The sequence below is a fragment of the Dipodomys spectabilis genome, unplaced genomic scaffold (genome assembly GCF_019054845.1).
Source record: "Dipodomys spectabilis isolate Male_0828 unplaced genomic scaffold, ASM1905484v1 ptg000272l, whole genome shotgun sequence".
NCBI classification, from domain to species: domain Eukaryota; kingdom Metazoa; phylum Chordata; class Mammalia; order Rodentia; family Heteromyidae; genus Dipodomys; species Dipodomys spectabilis.
The window spans coordinates 137,719-156,353 of NW_024870949.1; positions in this window are offsets into that span (position 1 = coordinate 137,719).

Here is an 18,635-nt window from a genome sequence, read left to right on the forward strand (position 1 = left end):
TTGTCATTAATGTAATAAACAGAATGGGTTTCATCATAGTAAAATCAATGTTAAATAAATGAATAAAACAAAAGATTTAAGTAACAACCACATCAAACATGTATGGACTGAACATCCATAGGTAAGTATAAATCCTATCTTTACAAGATATATAAATAGTATGTTTTCCAGGGTTGGGTCTTGAATTCAGGACTAGTGAACAGGCCTGTATTATTTTTATCTTCATGTAAGGTGATCTTCCCATTTATACACATTGTTGCAGATTTACTCAGATCCTGAGTTCAAATGCAAAGCCTGTAAGAAAAAATTGTGTGATTTGCAAGCCAGGGAGCTAATTATTTTCTCAGCATGGGGCTCAAACTCTGGTCATGGCAACTCTGCCTCAGCTTCGATCAACCTAGGATGTGGTGCAGCCACTGGACACACAGGTGCTGCTGGAATCCTAGACCCCCAGGTGTTGCAGGGAAAACAATGCACAGAAAAAATGTGGCCTTTTATGTTTTCTTCCTTTGGACAGTGACCCTTCTGGGTCTGAATGACACTGTTGCAAAGGGTACTTCACCTTGCTTTGCTGAAGGCTGCCAGACGATCAGGGAAGCCATAGGCCCACGTGGAAACATAGGCCCTCATTTCATATCCTCGTCCTGACATCAACCAATGGCCGGAGGTACTAAGAAACTGGTTCCCATCCAAAGGAATAACACTGGAATTTTGTCAATGTCACAGTTGAATGAGTTGATCATGAATGATGATCCTATAAATTTAAAAAGCATCATTTCAGAAGGCTGGTTGATTTCATTTAATATTTATGAAGCATTAAAAGAATATTATTACTTACAGAAACAAAAGAATTTCAGGACACTGAGGGCTTTCATTAATATTTTAAGGATGAAAACAATAACATTAATTACATGGATACATAATAAATACCCAGGAATTGGTAGGAATATAGTCTATATAACTGAATAATGTATAGACATCTCTGGCAGTCTATAAAGATATATATTTTTTTAGCATACTGCCTTCTGCATGTCAATCTGTTCTTATTTAGTTAACCCCTGGGGCTCGTTCTCAGTCCTGGGAACACGTCAGCTCAATTTGCCCCAGGATGGCGTGTCACCATTCATGAACATGGCCTTGTAGGCCATGAGTTCAGATGTCAGTGCTTCCAAACAATGAATCATGGAGTAAGAATCAGATGGTGACACATATTTTCCTTTACAGTGAATCTTCTGGTTGTCAGGTATGAAGTGGAATACATATGTGTCCTATCGCCTATGTAGTCAATATTCTATGTGCTATAATAGTCAATAAATAAATGGTCAATAAATGAATAAAACAAAAAATAATAGAACAATACTGAATGCAATATGGAGTCAACATATGTATATAAATATAAAACTATATGTAAATTGTACATGAATAGTGTGTTTTCTAGTGCTTGGGATCAATTTCAGGCCTAAGGAACAGACTTGAATTTCTTGACTTCAAGGAGGCAAGCTTCCCCTTCCTACACAGTGCAACAGAGTTACCCAGACTATGAGTTCCAATCCTAGTCCTGGTAGAAAAAACCTCACTTTTATAGTATGTGAGGCCCAATTCTTAGATATTTCATTATGCCTCCATTTGATGAATGTGATTGTTTAAATGCTTAAAATATTAACTAAAATCAATCAGTGTCGTATAATATAATTGTGTATAATTTTATCCTAGAATCATTCAAGAACTGTTCATTCAATCATGACTTGCATCACATTCCATTGGTAATCATATGGATAGGAACAAGTTTCTTAGGCTCTCCTACCATTTGGAGGTGGCAGGATCAGGATTCAAATTGTGGGCTCCAGCTCCCACCACTTCAACCCGAGGATAGGGAACTCACCAGTCTGTCCAAGAACATCAACAAGACCAGTGATTAGGCAGGCACCAGTGTCTCTCAGCAGTTCCCCTTGATACTTACAAGGCTGTGATAGGAGGATCATGGTCAAAGTCACCCTAAGCAGGAAAATCCTTGAGACCCCTGTCCAACTTCAGTGCCAACAAAGCCAGAAGCCTTGTGGCTCTAGTGTAGAGGACCAGCCTTGAGCAAAAGCAGCTCATGGACTGTGCCCAGATCCTGAGTTCAAGGTCTGGGACTGGCAACAAACAGAAATACACAACAATCTCTGTACCTATCTAGCTAAAGCAGGTCACCCTCTTGACCCCAACTGAATTGGACAGAATTCCCTGGGAAAAAGGCTGGGAGAACCGCTGTCATTTTGAACCGCTGCTTGCTTCACAGGATTCTGGCCACACCCCCATTCTTTCATGCTTCTATCTAACCAATGGGATACAAGAATGGTGGCCACGCTCACATTCCATGCTGCCAGGTAGCACTGGGTTTCCCTCTGTTAGTTTACACCACTACCAGCAGTTGAGGAAGGTATTGGTGGCTGAGTGGTGATGAAGAGACTCAAGGTGACTTTGGAGTATAGTAGAAAATTGATGCTCCCACCCCCACCCGGCCCCTTCCCCCCTTCACGCGGTGCCAGGTTTCAAACCTCAGGCAATGGGGTGCTGTCAGCAGGCCTAAATCCCCGACCTGATCCCTGCCCCTAGTCTTCTGCTCTGTGCCCATGTGTCCACGATGCTGCCTCCATCGCTGCTGCCCCAATTGGAGCAGCTGCCAACAGCTGCTTCCAGCAGCACAGGTGAATGGCCCCAACACCAACCTGCATTGGGACCAACACCCCTCTGGGGGCACCATGACCCCCCTGCTTTTTTCCTCTCCCCGGCTCTGATGAGCCACCTTTCTGTCTTGAGCATTTTTGAGATAGAAGCTAAATATACGCTCAGGCTGGGCTAAATCGTGGTCCTCCTGTGAAAGATATGCTCTACCAGGTCTGGTCCTCTCTAGTTGGGATGATAGACATGTGGCACCAAGCTCATTCGTTAGTGTAGATGGATTATCCCAAACTCAGTCAACAGCAGCGAATTCTTGACCACAAGTGAAGCCCTTGGTAGGGCCTCAACCATTGGACCTCATTCTCCTCACAGGACAGTTGTGAAGAAACAAGGGATTTATACAGAGAGATCTCTGGAGAATGTCTAGGCAGAGAGTGAGCGGCCTTCAGATAAGGTTTTGGCAATTCTGTGAACATATGACAGGAAGATACCAGAATGGGCTCAGGTGGGGCCTGTTATTAATTTTGCAACAGGTGTGGGATTATGAACCGAAACATGTCTCTCTTTCATTATTACCCTATTCCCATGAGGGAGGGTATCCTTCACTTTGTTCAGTTTTGCAGCTGGGGAAACCGAGGCACAGAGAAGCCAGGTGACTTACTTATGACCTCAAGTTCACAGGAAGCTCGGCCTGACTTCTCTACCATGTTCTCTAGGACAATGGGTGCTATTCAGTCCACTTCTTGTGGTGGGAAGTCCAATTCTTTTCAGTCTTGGGTCTTGAATTCTAGGATTGTGCACTGTTCCCGAGCTCCTCAGCTCAAAGATAGCCCTCTATCACTTAAGCGCACTGTGCCCCTTCCAGTTTTCTGGTGGTGCTTTGGAGATAAGACTCTCACAGACGTTCCTACCTGGGCTGTCTTTGAACCATGATCCTCATATCTCAGCCTCCTGTGTACTTAGGATTAGAGTTTTATGCCAATGGCACCTGACTTAAATCTAATTCTGATTCTCTCTCTCTCTCTCTTTCTGTTTCTCTCTCACTCTTGCTCTAAGGAACTGCTAGAATGGGTGCTGTAGCTGGTGGCCCAACGACCACAGGTGGCTGGAACCCAAGATGGCCCACTCATTCTGGAGGTGGGCTGTGGGTCAGGAGCTGTCTCATTCAGCGTATTGATACATCTCCATGAGATAAGCCCTCTGTATCCTTGCAAGAATGTGAGGGTTATTCGCTGTCCATTTAGTCTTACTGGATTTTATTGTATTCTTTTCTACATTATTTTCTAGCACCTGGCAAATATTACGGTACATAGTTACTGAATGAAAATGTAATGTCAACTTAAGAATGTCATTTAGGGATCTGGGAATGTGGCTTCATGATACGGTGATTGCCTAGCATGCATGAAACCCTCAGTTCAATTCCTCAGTACCACATAAACAGAAAAACACTGGAAGTGGTGCTGTGCCTCAAGTGGTAAAGTGATAGCCTTGAGCAAAAATGCAAAAAAAAAAAAAAAACCCAAACCAAAACAAAACCATAAAACATTTAGTTAGTAAATGCAAAATAAAGAGCCCGTACTTGGAATATATAATTGCTCCTGCCATACTGACACTTGACAATAGTCCCTAATTCATGTACTTTACTTATATTAGGATATTGTGTTGAAAAAAAGTTTTGTTCATTAGGTCACAGCAATTAATGGCTTGAATGTGCTTAGATGTCAGGTGAAGTTTAATTCTGGAAATTCAAAGATTCCAGGTTTTTGAATGGTCTCTGCTAATCACAATGAGAAAGGTAGTCTAAGTGAGATTTGGAAATCTTTTTGTTTATTCATGGAAACAAAACGGCAGAGGCAAATTAACAGTTGTGAAGGAAGAGAAGGAATAACTCCAGAGTTAAGTAATAAATGATAGTAACTATGTTATACCAGAAAATGTTTTAGAGAACCATTTTTGTTTATTGAACAAATAGTTATCAACTAGTCTTATTCCTCATTATCTTTAGCATTCTAAATCTCTTAGGCTACTTCTTAATCTCTGTGTAATAAATGTATCTCCTTCTGTGCTGTTTTATCTTACCTTATCTTCTTTACTTTCTGAAAATCTCAGTCTTTCTATACTTCTCTATGAACATTTCCTGATACTAAATACACCTACACAGATGGCAGAAAATGCTAATTCAAGGGTCCCATAGCTCACGAGTCATTAATGAAACAACATGGAAAAGGAGGACATATTTATTGTTACCTCAAATTTTCTGAAAAGCTGCAATGCCCTCATTTGATTGAAATTTCCATTATTTGTCTACATAGTCATTCAGTGCACATAATCGCAAATATGAGCTGGGTGCTGATGGTTCATGCCTGTAATCCTAGTTATTCAGGAGAACAGAGGATTGTAGTTCAAACCAGCCTGGTCAGAAATGTCCATGAGACCCTTATCTTCAATTAACCATCATAAACCCGGAAGTGGTGCTGTAGCTTAAGTGCTAGAGTGCTCAACTTGAGCTGAAGAACAGAGGGAGTGCGCCCAGGATCAGAGTTCAAGCCTCACAGCCAACAAAAAGTGCAAATATTACCTTAAGTTTCCCCAAAAGAAAGGACAAGATCAATAATCTTCCCAAGCAGAAAAAATAATTTCAAAATAATTCAGTGCACCTACTTTTGCTGAGTTATTTAAGTTATGGCTTCTTTGCTAGACATATTCTCTTCCTTTAACAATTGTCAAATATTAGCTTTACAATAAACTTCATCTAATATTTCTTGTTTCAAAAGTGAAGTGTGTACAGGTGATGCCACTTAGCTTTCTTACTATCTTAAGTCAAAGCCAAACCAGACAGGAGAGTCTGTCAAACTCTTATCACAAATTGAACACCAAAAAACCAGAAGTGGAGTTTTGGCTCAAGCAGTAGAGTATTAGCTTTGGGGGTCGGTGGGCAGGAAAGACAACTGTTCAGGGACAGGATCCAGCCTCTGGGTTCAAGCCCCAGACCAGCACAAACTAAACAAACAAGCAAACAAAAATCTCATCAATTTATTTGGGACCCTCCTTAAAGGAGTATTGGTCAGAGAAGAGGCTCCTTTTGCTGATCATACTCACTGGATCCTGCTTTTTTGGAATCCTTATTGCTCTGGAGAACTCAGGACCAGACCAAAGGAATTGATAACCGATGCCTGCATCAAGAGAATCATCTCAGGGTTGAAATATCCATCAATAAGACACTTTAAAACCTCCATGTCTTTGTTCCTTTGCAGGAGAACACATTTAAAACAGCGTTATTTCCTTTTGTTCTATGCTGACCTTCAAATGGTACATTATTTCTTTTTGTAACACTCTCAACAAGAAGTTTACAGAAAAATTTTATATGAGTAAAGAACACACTAGAAAAAGCCAGGGACAGAGTTTCCTTCAAGCCTTGGGATACTTTTCTTGTACAGTAAAAAGGAAAGCTCAAGGTAACTTGAACTTTGTTATTCCTCTATGTTCTATTCCTCTCCTGGGGTCAGTTTCCACAGCCAGTAACAGTTACTTCCAATAACAATCGATGGTGCTGCTTGAGGTATAATGAATGTTTTCTGGCTTCACTGAAATAATACTAGGACACCTATGGACCTGAGGTAACACGTGTTTCAGAGACAACATAGTAAAGAGAAAATATGAAATTTATATTGCTTATAAATACATTATACATGAGTACATTGAGTTCAAAATTTGTAAATTCTCTGTAAATTAAGGCGAATTTTTTTTTGGTCGGTCGTGGGGTATGAACTCTGGGCCTGGGCGCTGTCCCTCAGCTCTTCAGCTCAAGGCGAGTGCTCTACCACTTGAGCTCAGTGCCCCTTCCGGTTTTCTGGTGGTTTATTGGAGATTGGAGTCTCACGGTATCTCCTGCCCGGACTGGCTTTGAATCACGATCCTCAGATCTCAGCCTCCTGAGTAGCTAGGATTACAGGCGTGAGCCACCAGCGCCCGGCTAATTAAGGCGAATTTTAAATGGAAAGAGGCTTTCAGAACATTCTTTTTGTGAGTGTACGTACTGTTCATTATTTCCCAAGTGTACATGAGCTAACAGTAAGGGAAACAATAGCAATAATAGGAGAAAGAGACGTTCTGTTTTTAAGTATAAGGGTTCAATACAATATAGAAGACTACAAAGAAGACAACATTGTAACAATAAAGCCAAGTCCAGTATGTAGATTTATGAGAGTGATATACAGAAAGCAAGACACCTACGTGGAACATGAAGTATGAGGCCACTCCCATTCTAAATTATGCTTGCTAATCATGCAACTTTGTAGAAAGTAGAATGGAAGAATAATCCTGTTTCCAAAGCAAGTGAGATATAAGAGCATGGATTTAACTGAAAAGAAAATGTTCATCTTGTGAGAGCAGGGATTATGCTAGCAATGAACTGGGGGCTAAGATCACATTTCTTTTTTTTCTTTACACACACACACACACACACACACACACACACACATATTTGTTGGCGGTAATCTTGGCACTTGAACTCTGGGCCTGCGAGCTGTCTCTCTGCTATTCAGCTCAAGGCTAATGCTCTACCATTTGTTCCACAGTGCCATTTCCAGTTTTTTTTAGTTTATTGGAGAAAATAGTCTCTGGGACTTTCCTACCTGGGCTGGTTTGAACCTCAATCCTCATATCTCACCATGACCCAACTTACGATCACATGCCTAACAGTGTACACTCAGGAAATGTAATGTGTGTGTTCATCTATCTTTATAAGAATTCTTGAGTTAGAGTTTGGGAAGGTGGCTCAGTGGTAGAGCTCTTGCCTCGCATGCATGAGGCCCTGGGTTTGATTCCTCAGCACGACTTAAGCAAAAAAGAAAAAAGCCAAAATTGGCGCTGTGACTCAAGTGGTAGAGTGCTAGCCTTGAGCTGAAGAGCTGAGGGGCAGAGCCCAGGTCCAGAGTTCAGGCCCCATGACCAGACTCCAAATCAAAACAAAAAAAAAAGTATTCTTGAGTTAAAAATCTGGGCTACAGCTTAGACATTACCCTCAAAAAATGTTTGTAGTTTAAAAGTTAATACTCCTGGAGAAATAAAACCTAAGGATGTAAAGGAGTCTGGGATGTTAAGTTTGCAGCCTGGGCAGAACACTCTTTGCAACAGTATATAAAATTAAGCAGTCAAAAGCCAGATTGGAAGAATGGCTCAGGTGATGGAATACCAGTCATGAGCAAGATTGCTGAATAAGAGCTTGAGGATTTTGCATACATACATACAAACATACATATACACACAGAGGCACTTATATGTGCACACACAAATACACAAATGAAACAACTCTCAGAATGTGTAGAAAATTTAGAAAATAATAAATATATGTCCTGAATAAGACTAGAATCAAGTGATAATTTCTAATATTAGAAAGTCCTCAAATGAACTTCCTTCAAATAAGTTTGAGAATATTACATTTTTAGGGATCAGTGATAGAGAGTTAAAAATCATTATTAAAGTGATCGGATCCATGGAGGAATGAATCAGAGACCCCGCAGGTGCATCTGAAAAAATTCATATCCTGTGTCAAATGTTATAACATCCTTGAAAATAGTACATGAACAGTCTGAGCAGTCACTCTGGTGTATAATGTGTATAATATCACTGGAGAAATTCAGAATTGGTAGTCTGTATCTAGATTAAATATACCAAGAAACTATGGCAGGGCAATGTGATACAAGCATAGAATTCTAGCACTAAGATTAAAACAGGAGATTAGAGAATGGAATTACAAAGTGATACCTTCCCTGGCCCAGGTAATATAATTTTGTCTTAATAAAACAAAACAAACCAGAAATGAATACATTGTTGGACGTTTGGGGTAATTTTGTCATTATGTTTTGAGAAGTCAAATTTCCTGTTGAAGTGCAACTCATACTTAATCCTCACTTGTGTTTTAAATTCTCTCTTCATTACAGAACATTCCTAGATGCAAAATGACTCATGATTCTCATCCAAAATTTGAAAAACTAAGTAATCATCATTCTGTTGTTTCCCAAAGAAATGATGAAGGAATAGAAAAGCTTAAGCCTGGAAAAATAGCAAAGTTCGCCTAATGTAGGATTTTGAAGATCTTGCTAAATTAGAATTTAGATTTAAAATAAATATTTTGGTTTTGTTTGTAATTTTATACTCTATAGGACTCTACAAAATCCTTTTTAAGTAGAGGGTTTAATTGACAAATTCACAAATGATTTTGCATTCTACTTGCCTAAAATGTTCTTTCAAGTGAGTTATAATTAGAAATTAGTTAGTAGATAATTCCAAAAGTTCATGTATAAAATGATAATGTGAATGTTGGAGACAGAGTTGCCAAAAAATTGATGATATTAATTGATAAATTTAGAATAAGAGCAATTTTTTGAGGCTTTGGTATAACATGGTATGAAGAGAATTATCGTGTGACATCTTCTTTCTTCTACCTGTATGTAACACAGGAAGCAATTTCCTTAATTATTTGCTACTTTATACTTTGAGAAAAATGTTTGGTTTGGGGTTTGTTTTTGTTTTTATTTTGGCTTTATAGGTTTGTCCTATGGCTTGAACTCTGGGCCTGGACACTGTCTCTGAGTCTGTTTATGCTCAAGGCTCATGCCCTACCACTTCAACCTCAGTGCCACTTGCGTCTGGCTTTTGCTGAGTTTATTGGAGATAAGAATCTAGGGAATCTTTCTGCCTGGGTGGGCTTTGAACTGTAATTTTCAGATCTTAGCATCCAGATTTTATATGATAGTTGAAAAGTATAAAAATTAATAATATTTGCAAGTGTTCTGATCTCAAGAATAACAGTGGGGGAAGGGGGATGATGCAACCCAGTTTATTGTGGTGTTCTTTCCAGAACATGTATGGCATCACATTAGCAGAGTTGTATTTTTTCACAATAGAGATAAGCTATTCATGATGTGAATTAAGGGAATATTGAGATGCACCCTAAAATTTGAAAACTGTTCCCTAGGATGACTTTATAACATAAATATTGGCATTGATGGTCATAAAAATAATAGCTTACTCTGATAAACAATTGCTTACTCTTCAAGAATTATTACCGATACTACATAGTTTTATCCTCTACCAGAAAGTGGTTATTTTTCTGTTGACTCTCAATCTGTAACAGCCCATGGGAAAATGCATCTATTGCAGAATTACATAACATGCAAGCCGGTACTGTTTTGAATCTCTCAGGTATGGAATCTTCCGAATTTGAAAATGAGTAGTTACAAGTCATTGGAATGATGAGGAACACATATATTCTGTCTTCTTAACAACTTATTTACTTTTAAAAGTTATAGGTATCCATAGAATTAAACTGTTTTCGCTTTTATTATGAGAAAATACTATATTTATTCTTTTTTTAAAATATTGGTAAGTATATTGTGAAAATATTGTCTAGTCGGATAGCATTCAAGTTGATGGTCCTTTGATTAAAAAGGGATAATTCATTCAAATTAGACCCCAAACAGTATTGATTTTTAAAAAGTTACTACATAAAGAATAATATCTACTATACCAATACAGTGAAATTTTATTTCATGCAGTTTATTTTTTAAATTTAATTTTATTGTCAAAGTGATGAATGGTGGGGTTACAGTAATTTTAAGGTAGTGAATACATAACTTTTCAAACTTGTTACCTCTTCCCTCATTTTCTTCAGCTTTCCTTCACCCAATACCCCTCACAAGTTGTAATGGACATTTCCAACATATTGTCTTGTGAGTATTTTTATTGCGTTGGTTTGTCTTTGTCCTTTGTCTCACCATTTTGTCGTTCCTCTTCCCTTCCCTAATTAAGGTGAATATATACACAATACACAGGCTACCAAAATCAAATACAGCAGGGAGTAAAGCATAGGGAACAACCCAAAAGAAAATAGAAATCACGTAGTACATTAAAAACAACAACCACAAATAATACTCTCTGTTTCTATATCTTGGAGTTCATTTTGCTCAGAATCAGCTTATAAGTTTATATATATGCATAACAAAGCCACTGGAAAATAATAGTTTCATGGACACTATATCATGAAAACAACATGTTAATGTTTTTGATGGTAATGTGGAGTTACAATGGGTGAATTCGCAGTTCTAATAAATGAATTTCAAAAGAGTTTTAAAATTATGACAGGTAAATTTTAATTTGTTCAAACTTTTTAACAACGTAGCCTATTATGAAAATTTAAAATTGCTTGGGAAAATAGGCTTTCATGCAAAGTAATCCATGGAGACTTAGTGGAGAGGGAGCAATGTGAGTGAAGATGGCTCATATTCACACTAAACAAACAAACCTCAGAAACCTTGCTATAAATCCTGTAGGTTCCTTTGAGAATTGTCCATACCCAGGAAATCTACACTTACTGTGTGAAACAAGGTTGTAGTGGAATTTAAATTCAAAGGTCTTTAAAATCAGACAAAAAAATTGTGAATCTATTTTAATTACCAAACAGTAATTATCTGAAAAAGTTACTTTGGGTCAAAATACTTAGGGAGAAAGTGCCCTCAACAATGAAAGAAGATATTGGGTTTACACTTTTCTGTTTGTAATACTTTCTACAATGTCTTTGTACGTGAAGAACTGAAACACAGAAAAAAATCTGATTGGATACTTGAAACTAATGATTTCACATTTCTTAGTAGCTCACACAATATAATATCCTTGTTAATATGAGATAATGAAGACTTCTCTTATTACATAAGTCAATAACTTTTGGGATCAGAAAAGAATTGAGCAAATTGAAAAGGCAAGAAAATGCATTCTTAGAAGTCCTAGCTAAGCATATTGGCTTCAGCAGTGGAGGGAGGCCAAACTTTTTGATATAGATTGTCGTAATATTTTTGCTACCTAAAGTGATTTTACAGAGCCTATTTAGCTCACTACAATTAGAACGGATTGAATGAAGACCTGAAAATAAATTCCACATCCAAATAAAAGAGTTTTAAAAGAGAAACCATGAAGATGTAGCAGTGAGGAAGGCGTTATAGTCCTTCACCATCACTAGACTTGAAGCCAAGAATCTGTGATTAGTTGGAAATCAGGCAAGAGCTAAGAGGAGGACAGAGAAATAGGACTAGGAGCATTGTCCTTTTGTAACAGACACTTTCATACAAGGTATGAATGATTTAACTCTATTCTTTTCCATACATCCTGCTGAGCACATGCAAGACAAAGAGAAAGATAATCTATTGAAATAATTTTGGAAAGAATAACTTCACTGATCCTGATATGGTATCTAAGGAGAGTCTTACGAGAGACGATAAAAGGAGTATTCTTGGTTTCCTCTAAGCATCTTGTTAGCAAAATATATCTTTGAGGTTAGAAGTGATTGAGCTAATAAGTGGTGGAGTACTTATTTTTGAGGTCACTTTATACACAAAAAGACTTTCAAGATAAAAGAAAAAAGTATAGCTAAATATTTGTGATCATAGCTTCTTGGACTGGTATTTTGGAGACAAAGTTTTACATTAGACATTGTCCTCATTAACATTGATGCTAGGTTTCTGTGGCAACCAAATGATAGGGGGAAGTTTAATGGACTCACTTGGACAAGAAAACAGCATGATAGAAAAAAATGGCAAATAATATTTAGTAAATTACTTTGAACAATTACTTTGCCAGAACAAAGAAGGAAAATATAACTTAAAATCACTTGACTTAAAATTATGAAGAAAAGTAGTCAAGAGTAATGAGAGAAAACATAGAGGACTGTTTTCTCTCCAGTAGAGTAATGGGTTCTTGATCTTGTTTCTTCCATTCTATCTTCACAAGCTATCAAATGTGGCTCAGGACTGGAATATCCAGTTCAGACCAAGAGAATTCGCAGAAGAAAATATTTGCAGCAGATATAGGTGATTTATTACCTTAGAAAATCTATTTAAATCTGTTAAAAATTCTCCTCTACCCCAAACTGCCCTCTTTAAACAGCTTTGTAAGCTTTTCCCAAGATTGACCTTCATTAACTATTTAAAATCTTGAAAGGTCATAATCATACTCTATAGAGATTGCTGTTTGATTGTGCTTTTTGTGTGTTTTTCTTATTTAGTTTTGTTTTTTCACTGAATTTAAAAAGGTTGTGCAAGTGTGTTACAATTAAATATGTCCATCTAATTGTCCAATGTTCCGGGATCAGAGTCACTCCTATCATTCTCAACGAACCCCTTCTAAAAGATTTATTTCTGATTTACCACGTCCTTTCTCACATGTGTACACTGAGTATTCTAGCTGTGCTTGCTCCTTGTTCCATTTTCATTCATTCTATGTCGTTACTATTATTCCTCTCTGGTTTCAACTTCCTGATAGTCATTCTGTTAAACTGTCTGTTAGTACTTTGAAAAGTTTATGTACATTCCATGGAGTCTATATCCTGCATATACTTGAACTGATATCAGCTTATATTTCCATAATTCATTCATCTGAAGTAACAATTTGCAAGACTGGAGACATGAAGCACCTAGACATCACTTTATTCCCCTCCATTTGGAAGATTAATCTGTAGTCAACAAGAAAGTTTAAAAATGGCTTAGAATGTATTCCTATCTACCAGTTTTATAAATGGCTTTGTACAATGGTTTGGGATTATTTTATTTTACATGGGATAATATTTTCTACTATCTATAAGTTTTAGAAAAAAAGAAAACTAAAATTTACTACTGTAGAGGAATATGATAGAAATAGAAGACAGATTTTATGTTTGTCAAATCTCTGATAAGTACCCATATTCAAGAATTAAAGTCATATTTCTTAGTATGTTAGACAGATAGGGAAAACATAAAACACCATATGATAAGGCATCTATTCATGACTTTTTAAAATGTACTTATTATGTGATGAAATTTACATTATTAGCTAATGTTTTGGTTTGAAATATAGGAAGCTGATCTATTTAACAAATTTTCGAAGGCACCTACTGAAAAACACAAATAGTGGGGGAGGGTACTATTTCTATACTTTAATGAATGGTTGAACCTGTTTGGCATTAGTGCTGGGTAAATAAATTAACTCTGTTGTAACTTGCTCCCTACACTTGAAAAACTTGTAACGTCACTAAATATTATCTACTTGTAAAGTGTTATTTTGGCAAATATGATTTTTAAAAGTTTATTTGAAAAGGAATATACTTTCACGAGATTAAATGTAGGTTATCATTTGTTTGAGAATGATATTTTTATACTACAGAACCAAGGTTTCCTGAAGTACCAGTGTTTTGAAGCACTAAGGATCTTATCAATTAATGTTTTTCTGAATTATATTTGACTTCTATGTCAAGTATTCCTAGCATTGGTAGACCAATTATGGATCTATCGTTCCAGGAACTATTTTTTGGCCTGCTGATGCTGGACTGACATCATTTATTAATCATTAGGAGAGGGGTATTACCAATAATCTTGTGACATTTGTGGTCCTGTTCATTCATATGGGATGGTCATCTGAAAATTGAAAGTTTGAATTACTGTACTTTTACATTTTGTGATCTCATCCTGTATTTTATGTTGTCTGGCATTCCAAATTGCTTACTGCTAATTCCTGCATTTCAAGGAGTTGGGGTCCTGAAAAATAAGAAAAGAGAAATTGAGATGGGTCTTCAATTACTTTCTGCTGGCATGTTGCATGGGCCTATGTGTGAACTCTTGCCCTAGTTATCTGATGATGCAGATAACTGGGACCTGGGATCCTAGGACCCATGGATCCTGTAGAAGAATAATACATTTTAGACATCATATCAGCACAATTTGGGTATAATCAGTAGGAATGCTTCAGAAATATGGGGAAAAAGAGTTAGGGACCAGCGAGTTAAAACAATAAACAGAACAGCAGAGTGAAATCTCTTATCGATTAAAGGAAAACAACCTTTTTTTTTTTTTTTACCATGTGAATTCAGAAACCAAGAACACCTAGAAGGTATCACAAGTTTATACCGAAAACATTGCATTGATACTTTTTGTATTCTAAAATATATTCTAATCCTGATTATTTATATTCCAATCTATTTATTGGAATAATGCTAAATTAATTTGTCAAATTATCAACTAATTCCAGTAAGATTCACTGTGTGAAATATAAAATCATCACATATAAACATAAAATATATAACTATATATACTATAAGAAAATGTTTTCCATTGTTCTGTTGTTGTTAATGTAACAAAGGCAAGTGTTTTAAAATATTATTCCATTACCTCTACCTAAGTGTTTGGTAGAATTAGACCTAAAGCTTTACCATTCGGAGATGTACAGCCTAGAGGGAAGAGGAAACACTGTGTTTAAAACATTACTAATTTAAGGCCTAATAACGAGGAGAAACATATAGACTTCTCTTGGAGGTATGGAATATATTTGGTGATAGAAAATCAGTGGTGTATGTTCCTGCCTGGTTGGATGATAGACAAGCCAGGACATTAGGTAATCATTCATATGAACAATTTTTTCACCTTCTTGGCTTTAGCTACTTTTGAAATGGTAGGGATAATAAATAATTATATTTTGAAAACATACCTTCCAGTCTGAACAGTTCTGTTTGAACTGTTCATCTCACTATGATCCCTTGAAACTAAGATTGATTTTGCTCCAGTATGACAAGCTAGGCTTTCCGGGTAAGATATTCTGGTTGGTCTGTTCCTACATGGAACAAGGGTAATGGGTCAGTCAGACATTTGTGCCAGTAAGACCTCATTTGGGAAATTTTAAGCTGGAGAAGTTTAGAAGTAGCTCTTAAGCAAGGCTTACTTTGAATCCATTAGCTCCACAAAGCAAACTCAGTTGATAAATAATTACTTGAAAAGCCATCACCTTTGGACCTACCTATAAAGGCTTCAAAGTATGATCAAATTTCAAATGAAAAAGACTTAAAATAGTTATTGACAAAAATTGCAAATGTGAGCAATTGAAAAACAATATGTTTTTTCCACCATAAAAAGAATTTTACAGAAATAAGATGAATAGCCATTTAGGGAACAGTAAGGTTTCCTTGTCACAAATAGGCAACCAAGGATATATGCCTGTCTTAAGATTGCATCATTAACTCCTTAAATTTACAGAATACTACATGCTTCAGCAGCACGTCTACCTGAATTACAATACACAATGCACAAGAGCCATATTAGTGATATGAAAATTTGTGAAGTATTCCATATTTTTCATTCTTCAGATGCAAGAAATGAAAAACAGTTATTAATTGATTATATTGATTACAAATATACAAGTGTAATAATACATATAATTCATAGAAATATAAGATAGTTTGACATCAGTGTATTCAATCTTCACCTTTTCAGAAAGACCTTTACATTGCATAACCTTTATAAAACTTTTGAAATAAGATAACATTGTCATTTTGTCCCAAAGAAGTAAAATTCTATAAGGACCTAGGAATTAAAGGAATCTTAAACTGTTTCTATATGGAATGCAATCTGAAAGGACACATTTATTAATGAACCTATATATTATAAACCAATGTCGAATTCAAAGTATTATATCTAGGAGAGAATGAAATAGATTATGGATATTATAAAAACACAATACTAAATATTTTAAAATATACTTTTTTCAAACAAGCACCAGAAATATCTTTAGTTTCTGCACTACTCATTTCAACAGATCAGTTAATATTATTTCTTATTAAAAAATCAAAAACTCTACAGAAATTATTATAGATGTATATAAACAACTCGAATATATTTTGACATCAAAGTCAGGCAATTCACTTGGTAGAATACCATGGAATCCATGAATTTTTAAAGTAAGATATTGCTGTTGCATTGTATTGTAAAAATATTTTGTATAGACCATAGGATAGGCTGGCAATTTTGAAATTTTAGAAACTTAAATAAACCATTAGGACTTAGGAGAACAATTTGTACAGCCTTCCACAACTTAAAAGAGGTAGTGATACATACTTATCCTTTGGGCTATATCAAATGCAGTTTCTTCAAAGTTTTGATTCAGACCTTATTTGATATATTGGTTCAACAGAAGGAGATCTAGCATAACTTTGCTATTTCTATTCCCAGCAGCAAGATGCAAGGGGGTCAAGAGGCCTTTATTTTGTCCATTGGTATCTGCATCATGATGAAATAAAGCAGCCACTCTGGTATTATTCTATGTATAAGTACTTTGCAGGGGTGTCTAGCCATTCACGGTTATTATATGAATATCTGCCTTGAGCCACCAACTCATGGACAATGTCTAAGTGTCCACTGTAGGCTACTCGATGAAGAAGGGTATTCTCATCATTATCCCTAATATTCACATGAGTGGTCTTTTTGGAAAGTAGTCTCTACACTGTAGTAAGGCGATAATTTTCAGCAGAACAAAGAAGAAATTTGCTTGAATCCTTATCCATTTTTCTCTTGCAATTGATACCATTTCTCACTTTTTCATCTTGTTCCTCATCTTCATCAGAATTGCCTAGCCAGAGATTTTGAGTGCCAGTGAGAATGAGGTGTCCATCTATTTCTCCAATAGTTCACATTGGATGAACTGGTCAGAAAAACAGGTGAATTTTCTGCATCTGTTTTTTTCACTATTTTTTTTCTCTTTTTTCATTTTTTTATTCTAAATTATTCTAACTGGAGAGTAGGGAATTGGTAGAGACCAGAGGAAAGATTTTCCTCTGTATCCAAAGGTACAGACTGAAAATGAGGACCAGTGGTGTCTTCATGTACAGCTTATTCTAGGAATGAGAAAATAGGAAATAATGCCTTCTATCTAAATTAGTTGCGAAATGACAGAGCAGAAAGTGAAATGATGTCACCAAAAATATAAAAGCAAAATAAATTTGGATAATTATGGAGCAATCATATTACCTATGAGAACCATGAAAGGGAGAGAGGAAGAGAGAGACAGATATGCAGTGATATAGCTAGCCACAAAATCCATCCCTCTAATCAATTTATAGAGCAAACAAGTTTATTTTTTAAAAGAGATGGAAATACAGGGAGTTCCGGGAAGATGGTAGAGGAGAAGCTAGAGGCTAAACAAGCTCTCACATGGAAAGCAGTTTTAGAGTTACAGTGAAGAGTCCTAAGCCAGAGAATCACACCAAGTGTGCCTTCATAGGACAGAGTTAGGCCAGAGAGAGAAAATACAGGCAAGGAGACAGCTCTGAGCTCTTGCCAGCAGCCGCCGCGGTGGCAGCAGCGGTGGCGGTGGCGACTGCAGCCGCCATACCTGAATCACAGAGAGTCCGGGACAAAGGAGCCAGATGCAGCAGGCAAGCAGATTACACTCAACACCAGCAAGAACTGACAAGGAGCAGACATCTTCATCCTGAAGTTCGCAGACCAGAGACGACCCAGGAACTAAGACTCGGTGAGTAGAAACCTGATGTCCTCACTCCTTCTCAGGGAGCAGAGGAGGGAAGGCCACCCCTCCCTCCCCCCAGTACTGGAGATCTCCATCTTGGATACTGACAAAGCTCGGCGGAGCTGTTAGCTCCAACTCAGGCCTTGGAATAAATCGAGAGTCATCTACCAGGTCACAAGAGCCTAAATGACCTGCCAGACTCAGCTCCACCCAGGGAAAAGTCACCCAGCTAGGGCTCCAGCAACAGGAGTGGCTTTCTTCACCGGGTAATCAGAGCCAGAGGCTGCCCCTCCCTTTAGCAGCCTTGACAATCAACTGAAATTCAGTAAAGAGAAACCTTGAGAGTGGCTCCAGGCTGGGCTCTGTGAGTTTCTGACAAACCAGCCCCCGGGAAAAGCTACTGTTTGCTGGATGGCCTCAACTCTACCCAGAACCTAGCCTCATCACAGCATCTCCAAACTCGAGGAAAAAGCCATCTCCTCCCACTGAACTAACCTGGGAGGAGGATCGCAGAGCATTTTTCTGCCTGTTTAAAGAAACTGATTTAAGTAACCAACCAAGCCACAGGAACACAAGCAGACCAGAGATTCCAACAAGAGGCTGGTTACAGACACAAGGGAGACACAGGATTTTTTGCACCCCTCCCAAAAAAAATC